Genomic DNA, 18,820 nt, shown 5'->3' with positions numbered 1-18,820 from the left:
AGGAGAAGCTCTGCATCACTGACAACTGGACTTTGTTGACTGCACCAAGGCAAAAGAAGGATACACTGTCCCTGAGGCAACAGACAGGGAACTACATGATCAACACGTCCTCAGCTGAAACTCATCACTTCCAACTAGACGGACTCTTGTAGAAGCTAAAAGCACCCTCTAATTCCTTTGGACTTGTGGCACTAGTCCCCTGCAGACTGCAGTTAAAAACACCCACAGGATCTGAACCTTCACTGGCCATTGGGCCCACCATGGGATCGTCGAACACCAGGTGGCCCAGGTTCTTCTGGTAAAGGTAGTCCTGTCTGCCTCCAAGTTTTAGGTCACTAACTCACTCCTACATAACTCCGAAACTTCCTAAAGCATTTCTACACCTTTACCGCTGCTTAGACTTGTTGGTTGGCGGTCCAGTAACTAATCCTCAACTTGACGTTGCAGGTGCAGGGCACAGTGTGCAGCCTAAATCCGACACCTGCAAACCAGCCCCAGCTGAGATTTTGCATCCCTTTGTCAGCATTTGTGTGCAAGTGGTACAAACAGCATTAGCTCGAGTTCCACTCAACACCACTAACAGCCAGGCCAAGTCTGTTGTGGGCTAGTCCCAGGACCGGCACACCCTTAACCCTGCAAGAGTTTCCCGCAGCTTGACCTCCAAGTGGTCATTTCTCAACAGTGGCTTCCCTGACATTGACTTCAACACAAGTCCCATTGAGCACCACAGACAGCCAGGACAACTCTACATATGGGAACCGTGTATATTTATATCTACATATGGACACAATGTGAAAGGTCAAATTGCACTGACTGTTTTGATCTTGACCTAGGGACTGCACAACCCTAACCCCAAAAGGGTTCCACGCTCATTGCTTTTTAAGTATGCTTTTGCAACTTGTGATATTTCTCCTGTAGACTTCAGTGCATTGTTTAAATGCCAGTTCTGCTGTGAGTTAATATTGCTTCTAAAATTTGTAACTCCTGTTATACTGGATCAATTCTGTTTGTTTTGGTGTCTAAATTAATATAAAAATAAGCGCTATTTTTGTAAATTGGTGTTTGATTTCTTTCAATGAAGGGTCAATTAGCTATCATCCATGTTGGTACTCTGAAATGTTTAATATATGTTCCTCTAAGTAAAGCCTGACTGCTCTTTGCCACACTACCGGGACTGAGCTAAGGATTTACTAATTTGATCCCAAGGACCATCTCTGGGGTACTGTGAGAGGATTACATGGTGAGGACTAACCATACATCACATAACGCTCCACTTTACTACAATGTCACTATTTTAACACAGTTCCCATCCCAGGCTTTCCTTTTACAAATCATTGTTCTCTAGTGTGTTAGTCCAAATGCCTAAACTAGACTGAAGCAGGACATAGGACTCTTAGGCCCAGTTTTATTTATGTTTGATGCAATGCTTCACAGCAACCAAAGCTGCTGCGGCCTTGTGTTAAATGTAGAGAGAAACAAATTGTGATGTCTACTAAGATATGGCACATTTTTTATATCCCCCAGTATTGGCATACTTTTGGCTGCCGTGCACAACTCACCCACCCTTGCACCTTAGTACAAAGGTGTGTGTGCTCTCTAAAGCTTTGTACTGGAAAAGGACACTTCCCGTACAAAAAACTATCCTTCAAGACTTTTCCCTCTTTGCATCTGTCCTGTACGATGCAGCACACACGCAAAGTTGGAAAAATAAGGGTGAAAATTAAACATCTCCCCTTGTTACCCCAGCCTCAAGTTGGCACAAATCACCTGTTTTAGTTTTAGTAGATAGGGAACTGCATCAAAACCTATGAAATGTTGCAAAGGGATACACAGAGAACGCCATTTGAGGTTGACACATAGCACACCTATAGATTATCTTTAGAACGTTCCAACACAAATCCTGGTCTGCGTTGGATAGTAAATCTGAACCCAACTCATTGTGCTGTGAAGCATATCCGCTGCCCGACACAAATCTTTAGTAAATTTGGCCCTGGGAGTGCAATGAGTTATTATTGTAAACCACAGTGCTGAAAAAAGGTGTCTGTGATATAGAGCAGTCTTGCTCTACGTTGGTTGGAAGTCAGAAAATTACCCTCTCACCCATTATGAACAAAAGCACCAAGAAGTTCATGCCCAGTGATCCCGACCCTCCCTTAAGAGCTCCCCGATCCCCTTCATCAAGGAACATATCCATTCTTCCTTTTATCCGTCCATTGATATCCACCATTTCATCTTTATATTCTGCCATCAATTCATTCTTTCATCCATCATTAACACATTCCCCATTCTGTCCGTCTGTCCATCCGTCTGCCCATCCATAGCCAAACATATCCATTAATCCCAAAATCTGTCCATCAAACCCATCCATCTGTCCAGCCCTATACTTATCAATCCATCCATCCATCCATCCATCGATCCACCCTTCCTAACAGTCATCCATTCATCCACAGCTTATTTCATTCATACACCCTTTCTCTCATCCTTCCATCCTTTCAATCATGTATCCATCCACCATTACACTCCATCCACCCACCCATCCACCCATTCATCCCCCTTTCACTCATCCATCCATCCCTTACACTCACCAGTCCATCTATTGACCCATCCATTTATCTACTCATCCATCCGTTTACTGCTTCACTTATTTATCTAGCATTTCTTTCATTCATTCATCCATCCATCCTTTCTCTCATCCTTCCATCCTTTCACTCATGTATCCATCCACCATTACACTCCATCCACCCACCCTTCCATCCCCCTTTCACTCATCCATCCATCCAGCCATCCATCCTTTCAATCATCTATCTATCTATTCACCCATCCATTTATCTACTTATCAATCCATTTACCGCTTTACTAATTTATCTAGCATGTCATTCATTCATCCATCCATCCTTTCACTCACCCATCCATCTATTTAGACTTTCACTCATGCATCCAGGCATCCATGCACCCTTTTATCCACCAATCCTTCCTTTCACTCATCCATCTATTCTTTCACTCATTTACCCATGCATTCATCCTTTCATCCATCTATCCATCATTTCACTCACCCATCCATTCTTTCTTCACCCATCCATCTTTTCCTCATCCCTCAATTCACACTTTCACTCATCCATCAATCCACCATTACACTCACCCATCCATCCATTCTTCCACCCATCGATCCGTTCACTAATTTATCAATCCACCCACTCTTTTGCTCATCATCCGCCCTTCCAGCCATCCATACTTTTACTCATCCATCATCCATTCACACTTTCACTCACCATCCTCACTTTCATGTATCCATCCATTTGCTCACCCATCTATCCATCCATCCATCCTTTCACTCATCCATCCTTTCATAATCCATCAATCCATCTCTCACTCATCCATCTACCCCCTTCACTAACCCATCTATATATTATTGTATCCATCTTTTCCTTCATCAATTGATCCGCCCTTTCACTCACCGATCCACCAATTTTTTACCCATCCATCAATCATTTGTCTTGTCCATCCATGCACCAACTCCTTCACTCATTCATTCACCCTTCCACACATCCATTCATGCATCTACTCACTCATCTATCCAAGCTTTCACATTAGTTCTGAGCGTTATTCTGAGGTGTAGACAGAAGAGCCCTCTCAAGAACTCGAACCCCACTTTAGCTGCTAAAGCAGGGGGTTCACTACGCCCGTGGTTGGGGATCTGGTGTGGGAGTTTTCATTAATGTCTGGGTTTCTCAAGAGGGGAGCGTTAGTCAACTTTCACAAAGATTCAAATGTGTGTATTTGGGTCAGAATTATGAGTCATGTAATTAACCCTTCCCATGCCGAGGATGAGCTGGTCTTGTGCAGGCACACAGTTGCTGTGTGCCTGGGAAAAGACCAACTCGTCCTGCACCAGCTCCACCAGAGGAGTGCTACCACTCCCCCGTGGGCCTCCGTCCCAGACACCCCAGTCGGGGATGGAAGGGGAATCGCTTCCCCTTCCACCCGACCCCCCCACCACTGAGTGACGCCTGCTGATGTCAGCATGAAAATTGCATGCTGACTTCATCAGAGGTCACCTCGGATCGTGCTGGAAGCATGCTTCCAGTGCAATCCCGGAAGAGAAATGCTTTTGCATTTCTCTTCCGACCAGGAGGTGGGGCGGGAGAGACAAGAAAGGAAAGGAAAGACATTTCCTTTCCTTTCTTGTCTCTCACAGCATTTCTGCTGCCCGATAGACACCAGGGAATTGTTTTTTTAGGGAATTTCAATAAAGGGAGCGGCCCCTTAGGCAAGAGTAGCTCCCTTGTGGGCCATATTATTTTTAGGCCATTTCAGCTCCCCAGGGGACAGATCGGCCTAATATAATTAGCCCGATCTGCCCCCAGGGGGCAGAAAACCCCTAGACACCACGGATATTTTTATTTTTTTTATGTGTAGGGAGCGACCCCTTAGGCAAGGGTCGCTCTGTGGAGGGTCAAATTGTGTTTAGGCCATTCCTGCCCCCTGGGGTGGCAGAAACCACTAGACACCAAGGAGTTTTTTTTTTATTATACTCACACATAAGGGGAGCAGCCCCTTTGGCAAGGGCCGCTCCCTGGGGGGCCAAATTATTTTTAGGCCAATTCTAACCCCCCCCCCCGGGGGCAGAAAACCCCTAAACACCAGGGATTGGTGTGTGTGTATGTGTGTGTTTTGTTTGGGGGGGCAGCCCCTTGGGCAAGGGTCGCTCCCTATGGGGGCACATTACTGTTGGCCATATCTGCCACCTTTGGGGGTAAATTGGCCTATTTTTGGAAGGCCCATCTGTCCCCAAGAGGGGGGGGGGGGGGGCAGAAAGCTCACCAGAGACCAGGGAAGATTTTTTTTCAAAATAAGAGGGTGGGGGTATGGCCATACACCCACCCCAAATAAATGGGGCCAAAGTTGTTCTGCCCACCAGAGGGCAGATGGGGCAATTACCCCAATCCACACCCGGGGGCAGAAAGTCTACTAGATGTCATGGAATTTAAAAAAAAATAGTGGGGTGGTGGCTACAAACCAGTATGGGCCTAGTTATGTCCCTATCCCAACAGTCTTTCAGCTCTCCCCCCTCACTCATAAACATATGATCCCACGGCAAGCAAGAGGACATTTGATTATTTTGGGTTTTGGTTTTACATTTGGGCCATGAGAGCTTGGTAACTCTCAAAATTGTCCCACTAGGAATGGTGAGGGCTGCACTTTTTTGGCTTTGGGACGCTGCCATGTAGAAAAATCCACAAGACCTAGACACATCTGAAAACTAAACATTTAGGTGATTCCATGGTGGTGTGCTTCACATGCACCCTGCACCATTTACTTACCCACAATGCCCTGCAAACCTCCAACTTTGCTGGAAATCACACATTTTTGTGATGGAACCATCCGGAATCTGCAGGAACCTACAAAACTCCTACCACCCAACATTGTCTCATCTATACCAATAAAAATTCTGCTGCACTTGTCAGCCTAAAAATTGTTTTTTTCAAACTGCCCTTTTGGACCCGCTTTGGTTCTCCCTCAATTTTGACATGTTTTTGGCTCTTCCCTGACACAGGCACTTGGCCCCCCTACACAAATGAGGTATCATTTTCACCGGGAGGCTGAAGGGAATGTTGGACGGTAGGAAATTTGTCCGGTGCGGTGATCCCACACAGAAATGTATGAAAAAAGTGATTTTTTAGCTAAATTTGAGGTTTGCTGAGGATTCTGGGTAAGAAAACATTGGGGGATCCACACAAGTCACACCTCCCTGGACTCCCGCGAATGTCTAGTTTTCAGAAATGTCTGGGTTTGGTAGGTTTCCCTAGATGGCAGCTGAGCCCTGGACCAAAATCGCAGGTGCCCCCCCACCCCCACAAGAACAGGTAGTTTTGTGTTTTATAATTTTGATGTATCCAGATTGTGTTTTGGGTCATTTCCTTTCGCGAGCACTGGGCCTAGACACACAATTAAGGTACAATTTTTATTGCGAGACTTGGGGGAATGCTGGGTGGAAGGAAATTTGTGGCTCCTCTCAGATTCCAAAAGTTTCTGTCACCGAAATGAGAGGAAAAAGTGTTTTTTGGCCAAATTTTGAGGTTTGCAAAGGATTCTGGGTAACAGAACCTGGTGAGAGCCCCACAAGTCACCCAATCATGGACTCCCCTAGGTGTCTAGTTTTACAAAATGCACAGGTTTGTTAGGTTTCCCTAGGTGCCGACTAAGCTAGAGGCCAAAATCTACAGCTAGGCACTTTCCAAAAAACATGTCAGATTTCAATGTAAATATGTGATGTGTCCATGTTGTGTTTCCTGTCGCGAGCATTAGGCCTACCCACGCATGTGAGGTACCAATTTTATAGGGTGCCTTGGGGGAACACAGAATAGCAAAACAAGTGTTATTGCCCCTTGTCTTTCTCTACTTTTTGGCTTTCCAAGTGTAAGACAGTGTGTAAAAAAGACATCTATTTGAGAAATGCCCTGTAATTCACATGCTGGTAGGGGCACCCTGGAATTTAGAGATGTGCAAATACCCACTGCTTCTCAACACCTTATCTTGTGCCCGTTTTGGAAATACAAAGGTTTTCTTGATACTTATTTTTCACTCTTTATATCTCAGCAAATGAATTGCTGTATACCGAGTATAGAATGGAAACCCACTGCAAGGTGCAGCTCATTTATTGGCTCTGTGTACCTAGGGCTCTTGATGAACCTACAAGCCTTATATATCCTTGCAAACAGAAGAGTCAAGCAGACTTAATGGCATCTTGCTTTCAAAAATCTGACATGGTAGGAAAAAGTTACAGAGTAAGACGTGGAGAAAAATGGCTGTTTTTTTTACCTCAATGTCAATATTTTTTTATTTCCGCTGTTATTTTCTGTAGGAAACCCTTAGAATGCACACAATTTACCCATTGTTGAATTCAGAATTGTGTCTACTTTTAGAAATGTTTGTCTTTCTGGGATCCAGCATTGGTTTCACACCCATTTCTGTCACTAACTGGAAGGAGGCTGAAAGCACATAAAATCGTAAAAATGGGGTATGTCCGAGTAAAATGCCATAATTGTGTTGAAAAACTGGGTTTTCTGATTGACGTCTGCCAGTTCCTGAAAGCTGTGAAGATGGTGATTTTAGTACTGCAAACCCTTTGTTGATGCCTTTGTCAGGGAAAAAAACACAAGCCCTCTTCTACAGCCCTTTTTTCCCTTTCCTTTTTTAAAAACAAACTTTTCGGTGTATTTTGGTTAATTTCTTGGTCTCCTTCAGAGGAACCCACAATCTCTGGGTACCTCTAGAATCCCTAGGATGTTGGAAAAAAGGATGCAAATTTGGCATGGGTAGCTTATTAGGACAAAAAAGTTATGAGGGCCTAAGCGTGAACTGCCCCAAGTAGCCAAAAAAAGGCCTAACACCTGAGGGGGAAAAGGCCTGGCAGTGAAGGGGTTAATACCTTGGTAGGAGGTGGTTCTCTGATCCTGATTGGGTATCAGCACTCCTGGTCGTAGGGTTGCTACCTGGCCGGCTTTGCTGCAGCCCGGTCTGTATATTTAATCCCATGCAAGTAAAGCCTAAAAACAATAATTGGGAAAAGCAGGGACATTTTTCCCTTTTGAAATAGAAACCTAGAACATCAAACACATGACATGTGTCAAATTTTTTTCTAAATTACTTTTAAAGCAAACTGGGGATAAAAAAAGACTAGTGAGGAAATTACTCAAACTCTTTTTAAAACTACAAGCTCTTGGCTCTTCGAGAAACGCAAATCCAATAAATGCTAGCAACTTCAACTGATGGTGGTGGGTTCAGTGTAACAGGCATATATAGCCCCATGTCTTCATCAATGAGGTCTGACTTCTTAGTCAGACGCACTTAGCACTTGGTGGTGGGTTCAGTATAACACATATATAGCCCCACTTCTCCATCGACGAGGTCTGAGTTTTTAGTCATACGCACTTAGCATTTGGTGGTGGGGTCACTATAACACTCATATCTAGTCCCATGTCTCCATCAGTGAGGTCTGACTTCTTAGTCAGAGGCACTTAGCATTTGAAACTTGTGCTATAAGTCTTCAACTCCTGACTTAAAATATGCGGTTGAATAGAAAGGCTAAATTGGGCTGAAAGCACCACACCACTACTGGGCAGATGTTCGAAGCTTTGTAGCAGTCACAAATGTCACAGCCTGGTCTGTATATTTAAAACCATGCATGTAAAGCTTAAAAACAACTATTGGAAAAAGCAGGGACATTTTTCCCTTTTGAAATAAAAACCTAAAATACCAAATAAAGGAACTGATCACTTAAAACTTGTCTGAAATGTGTATAAATTATTTTCACATGACTTTTAAAACAAAACGGGATGCAAACGACTAATGAGGAAATTACTTAAACTCCCTTCAAACGTACAAGCTCTTGGCTCTTCCAGAAATGCAAATCCTATGCAAATGGCCTAGATTTGTATTCTGAAAATGGTGGCAACTCCAACTGATGGTGGTGGGTTCAGTATAACAAGCATATATATAGCCCCATGTCTCCATCAATAAGATCTGACTTCTTAGTCAGACAAACTTAGCATTTGGTGGTGGGTTCAGTATAACACATATATATAGCCCCACCTCTCCATCGATGAGGTCTGGGTTTTTAGTCAAACGCACTTAGCATTTGGTGGTGTGGTCAGTATAACACTCATATGTAGCCCCATGTCTCCATCAGTGAGGTCTGACTTCTTAGTCAGACGCACTTAGCATTTGGTGGTGGGTTCAGTATAACACTAATATATAGCCCTACGTCTCCATCAATGAGGTCTGACTTCTTACTCAGACGCACTTAGGATATGGTGGTGGGGTCAGTATAACACATATATAGCCCCACGTCTCCATTGATGAGGTCTGGGTTTTTAGTCAGACACACTTAGCATTTGGTGGTGTGGTCAGTATAACACTCATATGTAGCCCCATGTCTCCATCAATGAGGTCTGACTTTTTAGTCAGACGCACTTAGCATTTGGTGGTGGGTTCAGTATAACACTCATATATATAGCCCCAGGTCTCCATCAATGAGGTCTGACTTCTTAGTCAGACGCACTTAGCACTTGGTGGTGGGTTCAGTATAACACATATATAGCCCCACTTCTCCATCGACGAAGTCTGAGTTTTTAGTCAGACGCACTTAGCATTTGGTGGTGGGTTCAGTATAACACTCATATATATAGCCCCAGGTCTCCATCAATGAGGTCTGACTTCTTTGTCAGACGCACTTAGCATTTGATGGTGGGTTCAGTATAACACATATATAGCCCTATGTCTCCATCAATGAGGTCTGACTTCTTAGTCAGATGCACTTAGCAGTTGAAGCTTGAGCTATGAGTCTTGAACTCCTGACTTTAAATATGGTTGAATAGAAAGGACAACCTGGGCTGAAAGCACCACACCACTACTGGGCAGATGTTCAAAGCTTTTTAACAGTCACAAATGGTCTGATTAGCAGAATTAGGCCATTGTTCACAGCTAAAAATCTTAGGGGTATGTTCAAATGCAAAATTGCTATTTGGAAAACTGTTACTGAATTGCAATTTGGCACTGCAATTCGGTATTAAGGGCGTCCCTTCCTAATACTGACTCCCAGTGGTATGTTTGAATGTTTTGCAACCGAAGTGCGGTTGCAAAATTATTGTAGTTTACAGCCAATTTTAAATTGGTAGTAACCAATTTGCAAGTGGGAAGAGATGCCCAAGTGACCCTTTCCCCTTTGTGAAGTCCCACAGACTCTTAAAATAAGAAATGAAAATTTGTGTTTTTAAACGCATCGTGTTTACCTTTAAGGAAAATGGGCTTCATTAAAAAAGAAATTGCTTTATTTAAAAGCAATCCTGGGAAACAGGCCACCCTCTCTATGATGAGGTCGAAAACGGAGACCTCCATCATGAATATTAATGAGGTTGGTCTACTTGCGACCCACTGGGAATCGCAAATGTTACTCAATAGAGTTTCAAACATTGGAAATTGTAACTTCGTAATTGGGATTGACATAGAATCACAATTAAGAACTCGCGATTCCAGACCTTCATACATGTGGTCCCTGCACACTTTAAAGCTGAGGACATGCACACACACTGCACAACCCACAATCCAATGCACCCTTTTAAATCCCACCCCTTGCTGCCTCTCACCTCTTTTAGTTGAAGATTTTCTAGAAGCTTGGATGCCGAGGGCCTGCCGGTCTTTCCCTTGTTTTCTGGGTGCATTTTTCTGTGTAGGTCTCCATATCCAAGACTGAATGGCCCATCTTCCCACCTGTCCATAGAGTCCAGTTGATGGGTGTGCAGAGGGTCTGCATGGATCTGCTCTGGATTGGAAAGTTTCTCAATCACCCCTCAGCAGTGTCCCCGGTAACTTCACTGTAGATGGTGGCTTGAATGATTGGAAAGGTACAATGGGCTATACCATTGGTTTTATGGGGTGGGTGGGAATTTTTGGATATATATATATATATATATATACACATATAAGTTAATAACGAGAACAGGCACACACACGGTTTTTGAGAGTTTCCCTATGTATAGTATGCATGTATAATTAAATATGATCTGTTTTTGTAAGTTACTTAATAAAGTAATCCTTATCAGACAGAACATACTGAACAAGTACTCCTTTTGTTATGCGCATTTGGTTGAGCCCACATGGTTGGCACCTACATGCCTTTGTTTAAATGCTGTCATCCTCCTGGGAGGGAAGGGGAGGAGAGCTGGCTGCTTTCAGTGCTTCTGTTCATGCTTGGAAGGATCTATTCACACTGTGAACAGGTGCGGAAACCTAAATACAGATCGAGACACTAGATCCAGGACATACTGTTTCACTTATGGGCCTGTCTTGTTTCTTGTGTCTGCTTAAATCAGTATCCCTCTGAACACTAATAATCATGAGGTCTGCAGCTATCTGGTCACTTAAAGGTAAAAATCCCTTCAACATTTCAGAGTCATATTAATTTTTCCAGAGCTTTTAGTTTACCCCTTTAAAAAGGATGACGGACTAGGTTAAACTTGTTGAGGTCAAGCCCCCCCTACCCAGGTCTGCTGCAGGCATCCCTCCCCTGTCTCAGGGCACTGACAGGGCACGGACACCAGGGATTGGTCAGAAGAACTACTGACGTCTGCGCCCATTTGGGGAATCAGTAAATTGCATCACCTTTTCAAATCCAAACTTCACATTTGTCCATCTCCAATGAAAAATGCGATTGTTTCCTTCTTGCATAAAATGTATAATTGTTCACAAAAAGTGTGTTTGTTATGCTTAGGTAGTTGTGTGTGTAAATAGCACTTTAGGTGTGCCCTCCCCTACAAAATATACTCAATTACTTTTTTGCGATAATCTTTTCAAAAGACAGCCAGAAAATATCAAGTATCACAATTTCTGAAAAACCTTTTCTATTCAAGCTTGTCTCCCACACACCAAAACTAAGGGAAACCGTAAGAAAACTAAACATAATGTGAAATACCAAAACCCACCCATGGCAGATTGCTCCTGCTGTAGCAGGCATCAGTTGTGTTACTGCACAGCTTATCAAACAAATGTTATAGGTCATTAATCCTACTAGTAACACATGTGTATAGTGCACATCACAAACTGAATAATCGCTTTCAATTTATTTAATCCCTCTCATTATTATCAGCAAGAAAGGTTTGATTTTGTCTACCTTACAATAAAAAGTGAAAAGCTCAGTTGCCAGGCTCAGATCCAAGCCTTTCAATGGCTGTTGACACATCTGTGCAGCAAGCATTCAGCCCACTGAGCTACCTTGAATCGAACAACAAAGGTAACACCATCATAATATGTGCTCACTTTTCAAATACTCAGCAAATTCTGTTATTTTCCTTAAGTGGTGGAAAGTTGTTTTCAGTGCGTTAAGGCCCTCTTCATAGTGCTGCGGCAAACTTTACATCAGAGACAAACAGTGTTTGTGTTCAGTCTGAAACTACAGGTTTTGCTAAAGTTGTGTTTACACCCTGTTTTCTTACAAGTGAAATACGATAGGGGGTCATTACAACCTCTGTGGTCTTTTTACAAGACCGCCGTGCGGAAGACCGCCAGTAGTGGCGGTTTGCCGCTCGGCGTATTATGACTGTTGGCTGCTCTCTGTCCTTTTTCCGATGGGCAGCCACCAACAGCCATACTGGCGGGCGGCGGGGAAGTGGAGGTTGCTCCACCTCCACTGCCACACCAACAGAACACCGCCCAGCGAATCACGTCCTGTGATTCGGCGCAGCGGTGTTCTGTTGGCGGTGTGGTGTCGGCGGAGCAGCCCCCATGGATCCCGTCCCCTCCCGGAGGATCGACGGAACAGGTAAGTCGATCGTCCATTAGGGGAGGGGGTGGGGGGGTGTTGTGTGTTGTGTGGGTGCATGGGGTGTGTGTCTGTATGTAGAGTGTGTGTATGCTTGTGGGTGTGTTGCGTGTTTTGGGAATGAGTGCGTGTATGTCTGTATGTAAGTCTGTATGGATGTGTGCATGTATGTTTGTATCTGGGTGTGCGTGTCTGACTGACTGTGTGGATGTAGGCATGTATGTCGGTGTGTGTGCGTGTGTGTGTTGGTGGTGCCTGCATGCGTGTCGTGTGTGTGTGAGTTATGTGATGTTGGGGGTTGGGGTGGCAGGGGTGGTGGGGGATGTAGGGGAGGAGTCGGGGTGGGGGAGACCCCTATCAGTGCCAGGGAAGGAATTCCCTGGCACTGATAGTGCTTACCGGCATGGATTTCATGGTGGTTCCTACAGCTGGAAATCCACGGCGGTAAGCCGGGTCAAAATACCGGCAGCGGTATTGTAACGGCCGCCGGGCTGGAGACCCAGGTCTCCAGCCCAGCGGTCGTCTGCGCCCTGGCCGGAGGAACGGAGAAGCAGCGGATGACCATGGCGGTAACCGCCATGGTCATAATACTAAAAAAAAGGCCGCCAGCCTGTTGGCGGTCTTACCGTCCGCCAGGGTTGTAATGACCCGCATAATGTCTGGAGGAACTTTGGCTGGCAGAACAGTGCAAGATGGGAATACTCTTTTGTAAAACAGGTTTTAAAGACCATTATCACAAGTTAATTCCCCTTTCCAGTGGGGAAATATGAAATCAGGCACACAAATGTCTGTAAAAATACAGTTACTGTGCAGTACCAGTATTTTTCGAAGTGATTTTTGGGACACAAGTTCAACTACCTATTCGTAGGGAGAGGCTGCTGGACTTTTTTTTGGACAAGATTTTTTGTGTCAAATGGACTTGGTGCCATCTGCCAGCTGCATTTTTTTTAATTTTTTTTACAAACAATGGGACCATAAGCGAGCTTCAGTACTGGGCTTTTGGCCTTACTCGGGTTTGGGTCTTGTGTCCCAGCTACAAGGTCTCACATTCATTGGGAGGTCTAGGCTTGCACTGAGGGCCACTGAGAAACTGAAGACAAGGGCAGATCAATGCTAATTAACAATAAAATAGCAATGCTTTATCAAACCAATATACACTGATACCTTTACCCCACTGACAACAACTTCTAAATATCAACATCATTAAGACTTCAAGCTGGAGAATACAACCAGTGAAACCAGTGTGATGGTTCACTCATGGGATGCACTGGGCATGAAGTTTAATGTGATTCATTTTTCTTGAGTATTTACGATATGAAAGTGCTTGGGTGCATAACTCTGCCCTAAAAAGTTCTAAAACGTCCTGTTTTCTGTGTCTATCTCAACTGTAACTGCTTATTTTACTTTCTTCTAAATAAAGACATAGGACCTTATGCAGTTTTTGGCCGTTAGGATACTCCATCTTGAATTTGGCGGATGTCCCACTTACCATTTTACAAGTGCCTAATTTCATCCCGAGGCACTTATAATACAAGAGCTGGGACGTCTGCCACATTGATGCAGTGTATCTTTGTCCGCTAAACTCTAAAAAGGCCTTATTTCCCTTGTAAGTAGCAGTTTACATTGAACATGGAGTTTATTGATTACTATTCAACGTCTTATATTGTTTGTGAGTTACTAACCAGTACCACTTGTATGACTAGACCTTGACTGTTCGTCTCCACTACTGCAGAGTCAAGCGACTCTGTTTTTCTTCATCAGTACATTAGCTCGATGGTTCAGCATGCTATGGAACAGATGCAGGTGTACGTTTTATGTATGTGGTAGTTCTATAGCAAAAACTTAGCCAAAAAGGCACTGAAATTCTGGAGAGGCTCATTAAAACCATTAGGTCAACAGGTGATAGGGAGGGTAGCTGGTTTGTGGATTGTTACTGTTTTGTGATGTGGTGTTCTTTGTTCTTTAAAGAGGTGGTCTTCAGCTCTTTCCTAAATTGGAGCAGTCTTGGGAAAGTCTTGATGGGTATGGGCATGCAGTCCCAGATCCTGGATGCAGATGGAAAAGGCCTGCTTCCTTGTATTTTGTTTTACACTTCTTACTCTGCAATCTGGTGGTGCCTGGCTGCAGGTGTGCAGAGAACCAGTAAAGATGGTGCGCTTGCCTGCAAGGTAAGCTAGGGTGCTGGTCATGATAGCTTTGTAAATGATGCAGCTGGACTTGAGGATGGTGTGGGCCAGTAAGGAGATCCACTGATACCCCATAAGGATCGGGTGATGTGATCATCTTTCTTTGTGCCCTGGACCAGACGTGCTGTAGATGGTTGGATTCACCTGAGGGGTGCTAGTGAGAGTCTGGGAGGCCATGAAGGGAGGTGATACCTCAAGAATTGTGAGGAAATGAGTCTGTTTGCTGTGTTCTTAAATTTCTGGCACTGGACAGTTGGGGTTGACCCCTGCAAGACTTCTGACTTGTTGATCTTGCCTGAGACACATATGATGTTTAAAAAGCATCATGTATCACGCTCAATGGAATTTTGAACCTGAAAAATAATGTACTTAGACTCAGCTTTAGTGCTTGACAAAAGGCATTGAAACTCGTGGCTGATTTCCCTTCATTCACACCAATACTATTGAAGACATTTGTAGGACAAACAGAACCTACAGAAAGAAAATTAGCCTGAAAATCTACATGCAAAAACCTGTTTATCATTTTTCGCCTTTGAGGGGTGAGGAATGGAAACTATACTCTCTATCCAAACTCCTTAAAATAGCTTGTGAGCAGACACATCTTTTTAAACTCTGTGAGTTTGCATCATTAGTGATGTACACTCCTTACTGCTGAGCTAAATATGGAGTCAAGGCCTTATGGCCAGATGTACGACTGTCAGTGTTTGTGATTTTTAGTGATTGCAAATTGGAAGTCGCACCAGATGTACAACATTGTCAGAGACACTGTTTGAGATTCCCAAATGAGTTACAAGGGACCTGCCTCGTTAATATACATGAGACAGGTTGCAATTTGAGACGTATTGGGAATGGCCGTCACTCATAGGGATAGTGACCTGCTGGGGTGAGGAGACCACCATGTCTGTGACTGCTTTTCAAGTAAAGCATTATTTTAAAATACAGCATGTTTGCATTGAAGGAAAATGGGATGCATTTCAAAAAATAAAATGAAAAGTTTTCTTTTCTGTTTTTTAAGAATTTCTTTAGGGATCCCTTGGGAATCCCTTCCCATTTGCGAATGGATTACCACCTACTCTACGGATTGGGTAAAGTATGAATGTTTTGCAACCGCATTATGGTCACAAAACATTCATACATTCCAATGCATTTGGTATTAGGAAGGGATGCCCTAAACATGTCCCTGTCTAATACTAAATCTCATAAGCAAAATGTGATTCGGTAACAAGTTACTGAGTGGCATTTTGCCTTTTGTACATGGCAAAATGCATTTTACTGGTTGCAAACGGCCCAATGGGTTATTTGTGACCTGTGAAATGCTTCGTCCATCTTGCCCTTAATATCTACCTTACTTGTGGTTGCTGTCCTCTCTGCCTGGACCACTGTTAGCAATATGCAGTACAGCGTATGGTGTTCTCCCAAAGGTAGTACCGGTTTTCTGCTCAGTGTTGCATGTGTATTTGTTAAGCCTACTCTGTCCCCCGGATACCAGCCACAAGATGTGTGACCTCCCTCTTTGTCATGAGTCAAAATGTTAGTAGAGGGGGCTTCCTATAATTTTGCTTGGGTGACAAGTAGACCTTGTGCTATAGCTGGGCATTCCTGAGAACACTTTAAGGTACATTCAGTGGGTTGCACACAACGGTGCCAGCAGGACTATGGTGGCTGAAAACCTGGCATCACAAAAGGTTACTTAGATGGCCAAAAGTGCAAAAAAGCCAGTTCTAACAAATTTTGTTTTCAAATAAGCCCAGTGTCCCTTCGGTGAGTGAGCCTAGACATTCGAGCCATACCCGTAAATAACTGTATTTTGCTTGGGTGACAAGTAGTGCCAGCAGGACTACGGTGGTTGAAAACCTGGCATCACAAAAGGTTACTGTAGGAAGCTGGCTCTGTATATACTATCTCAAAGTGAGAGAGTGTGCACAGAGTCCAGGGGTTCCCCAAGAGGCTTGACAGAGGCAATAAAAGATAATACTAATGCGTTGTGCTAATTTGTGGTAGTGTGGTCGAGCAGTTAGGCTTATCAGGGGGTAGTGTGAAGCATTTGTTGTACACACCCAGGCAATTCATGAGAACACACTCAATGACTTAACTCCAGGCCAATAGATTTTATATTGAAAAATATTATTTTCTTAATTTATTTTAGAACCACAAGATTCATATTGCAGGTAAGTACATTAAATGTATAAAACTTTACATAGGTAAAGATAGGACTTTGAATTAAAAGAGTAATGTATACAGTTTGGCATAAAATGGCCAAAAAGCAATTTTAAAAGTGGACACTGCAAAATTCAACAGTTCCTGGGGAAGGTAAGTACAGGTTAGTTTTTGAGGTAAGTAAAGCACTTACAAGTTCAGTCTCCGGGGCATGGGCAGCCCACCATTGGGGGTTTAAGTCAACCCCAAACACCCAGCACCAGCAACACAGGGCAGGTCAGGTGCAGAGGTCAAAGAGGGGCCCAAATAACATAGGTGTCTAGGGAGACTAGCGGTGCTCTGGTTCCAGTCTGCTAGCAGGTAAATACCTGTGTCCTCGGGGAGCAAACCAGGTGGGTTTTGTAGAGCACTGGGGGGTCCCAAGTACGCACACAAAATACAACCTCAACGGCACAGGAGCGGCCGAGTGCAGTGTGCAAACAAGGCGTTGGGTTTTGTATAGAAATCAATGGAAGGACCCGGGGTCACTCAGACGTTGCAGGCAGGGCACACAGGGGCTTCTCGGCCCAACCACTGACTGGGCAAGGGTGAGGGCTGCCTGCTGGTCACTGATGCATCAGTGGTTAGTTCTTCACGAGCCTGGGGGCTGCCGGTGCAGTGCTTCTTCCAGGCGTCTGGTTTCTTTGTTACCGGGCAGTTGTGGTCAGGGGGGCCCTCTGGTTTCCCTCTGCAGGCGTCGTTGTGGGGGTGCAGAGAGGATGGCTCAGGGTGGACACGTCGTCGGAGTCGCCTAGGGGTCCTCTCTCTGGCGTTGGCTTCTCTAGACACAGGCCAGGGGCGTCGGGTGCAGAGTGGTAGGGATGCTTCTGGAGTGAGGTGGGAGTCCCTTTTAAGATGGTTTCTTCTTGTTGCTTTAGACAGGGCCACTGTCCATGGGGGTTTCTTGGTCCTTTGGAGTTTGCCGGGCAGTCCTCTGAGTCAGCAGAGGTTCCTGGGCCCGCAGGATGTGTCGCTGTTGCAAGTTCTTTGAGTTAGGAGACAGGCCGGTAGGGCTGGGGCCAAAGCAATTGTCATCTCCTTCTTCTCTGCAGGGTTTTCAGGTCAGCAGTCCTTTATATTGTTAGTTTGCCGGGAATCTGAAGTACTGGGTTCAGGGTTGCCCCTAAATACTGAATTTAAGGGGTGCTTTAGGGTCACAGGGCAGTAGCCAATGGCTACTGTCCTTGTGGGTGGGTAAAACCCACCTTGTGCTCCCTCCCTTTGGGGAAGGGAGCACATCCCTATCCCTATTGGGCTAAATCCTCCCAAACAAGATGAAGGATTTTCCAAGGAGGGGGTCACTTCAGCTCTGGTCACCTTAGGGGTGGACCTGGGTGAGGGGGTGACTCCTCCTTGTTTTTCTCATTATCTCCCCTGACTTGCCGCCAAAAGTGGGGGCTGTGTCCGGGGGGCGGGCATCTCAACTAGCTGGAGTGCTCTGGGGCATTGTAACATGAAGCCTGAGCCTTTGAGGATCGCTGCTAGGTGTTACCGTTCCTGTAGGGAGGAGGTGTGAACCACCTCCACCCAGGTTAGGCTTTGTTTCTGTCCCCAGAGAGCACAAAGGCTCTCACCCAGGGGGTCAGAAACTCATCTCTCAGTGGCAGGCTGGCACTGACCAGTCAGTCCTGCACTGAAGGATTAGGTACAATACAGGGGGCATCTCTAAGATGCCCTCTGTGTGCATTTTTGTACTAAATCCAACACTGGCATCAGTGTGGGTTTATTAATCTGAGACTTTTGGTACCAAACTTCCCAGTATTCAGAATAGCTATTATAGAACTGTGGAGTTGGTTTTACAAACTCCCAAACCATATACTTAATATGGTCACACTGTACTTACAATGTCTAAGAATGGACTTAGACACTGTAGGGGCATATTGCTCATACAGATATGCCCTCATCTGTGGTATAGTGCACCATTCCTTTGGGCTTTAAGGCCTGCTAGAGGGGTGACTTATATATGTCACAGGCAGTGTTTTGTGGGCATGGCACCCTGAGGGGGATGCCATGTCGACTTTGCCTTTTTCTCCCCACTAACACACACAATCTGCAATGACAGTGTGCTAGTGTTAGGTGAGGGGTCCCTTAGGGTGGCACAATGTATGCTGCAGCCCTAAGG

The 18,820-nt window shown here is 44.7% G+C and overlaps 1 long non-coding RNA gene across 2 annotated transcripts in view; it reads right to left on the bottom strand.

Moving 5' to 3' along the window:
- The window catches only part of LOC138247134 (uncharacterized), a 96,726-nt gene extending 86,351 nt beyond the window's left edge, over window positions 1-10,375 (bottom strand). For both annotated transcript variants that reach the window (XR_011194344.1, XR_011194345.1), the window contains exon 1: window positions 10,146-10,375. This is a non-coding gene — a long non-coding RNA (uncharacterized lncRNA). The remainder of the gene's footprint in view (window positions 1-10,145) is intronic.
- Window positions 10,376-18,820: the final 8,445 nt, after the last annotated feature.

The sequence above is a fragment of the Pleurodeles waltl genome, chromosome 7, assembly GCF_031143425.1.
Source record: "Pleurodeles waltl isolate 20211129_DDA chromosome 7, aPleWal1.hap1.20221129, whole genome shotgun sequence".
Taxonomy (NCBI): Eukaryota; Metazoa; Chordata; class Amphibia; order Caudata; family Salamandridae; genus Pleurodeles; species Pleurodeles waltl.
Note: the sequence above shows the minus strand (reverse complement) of the source record. Positions and strands in the feature narration are given on the sequence as shown.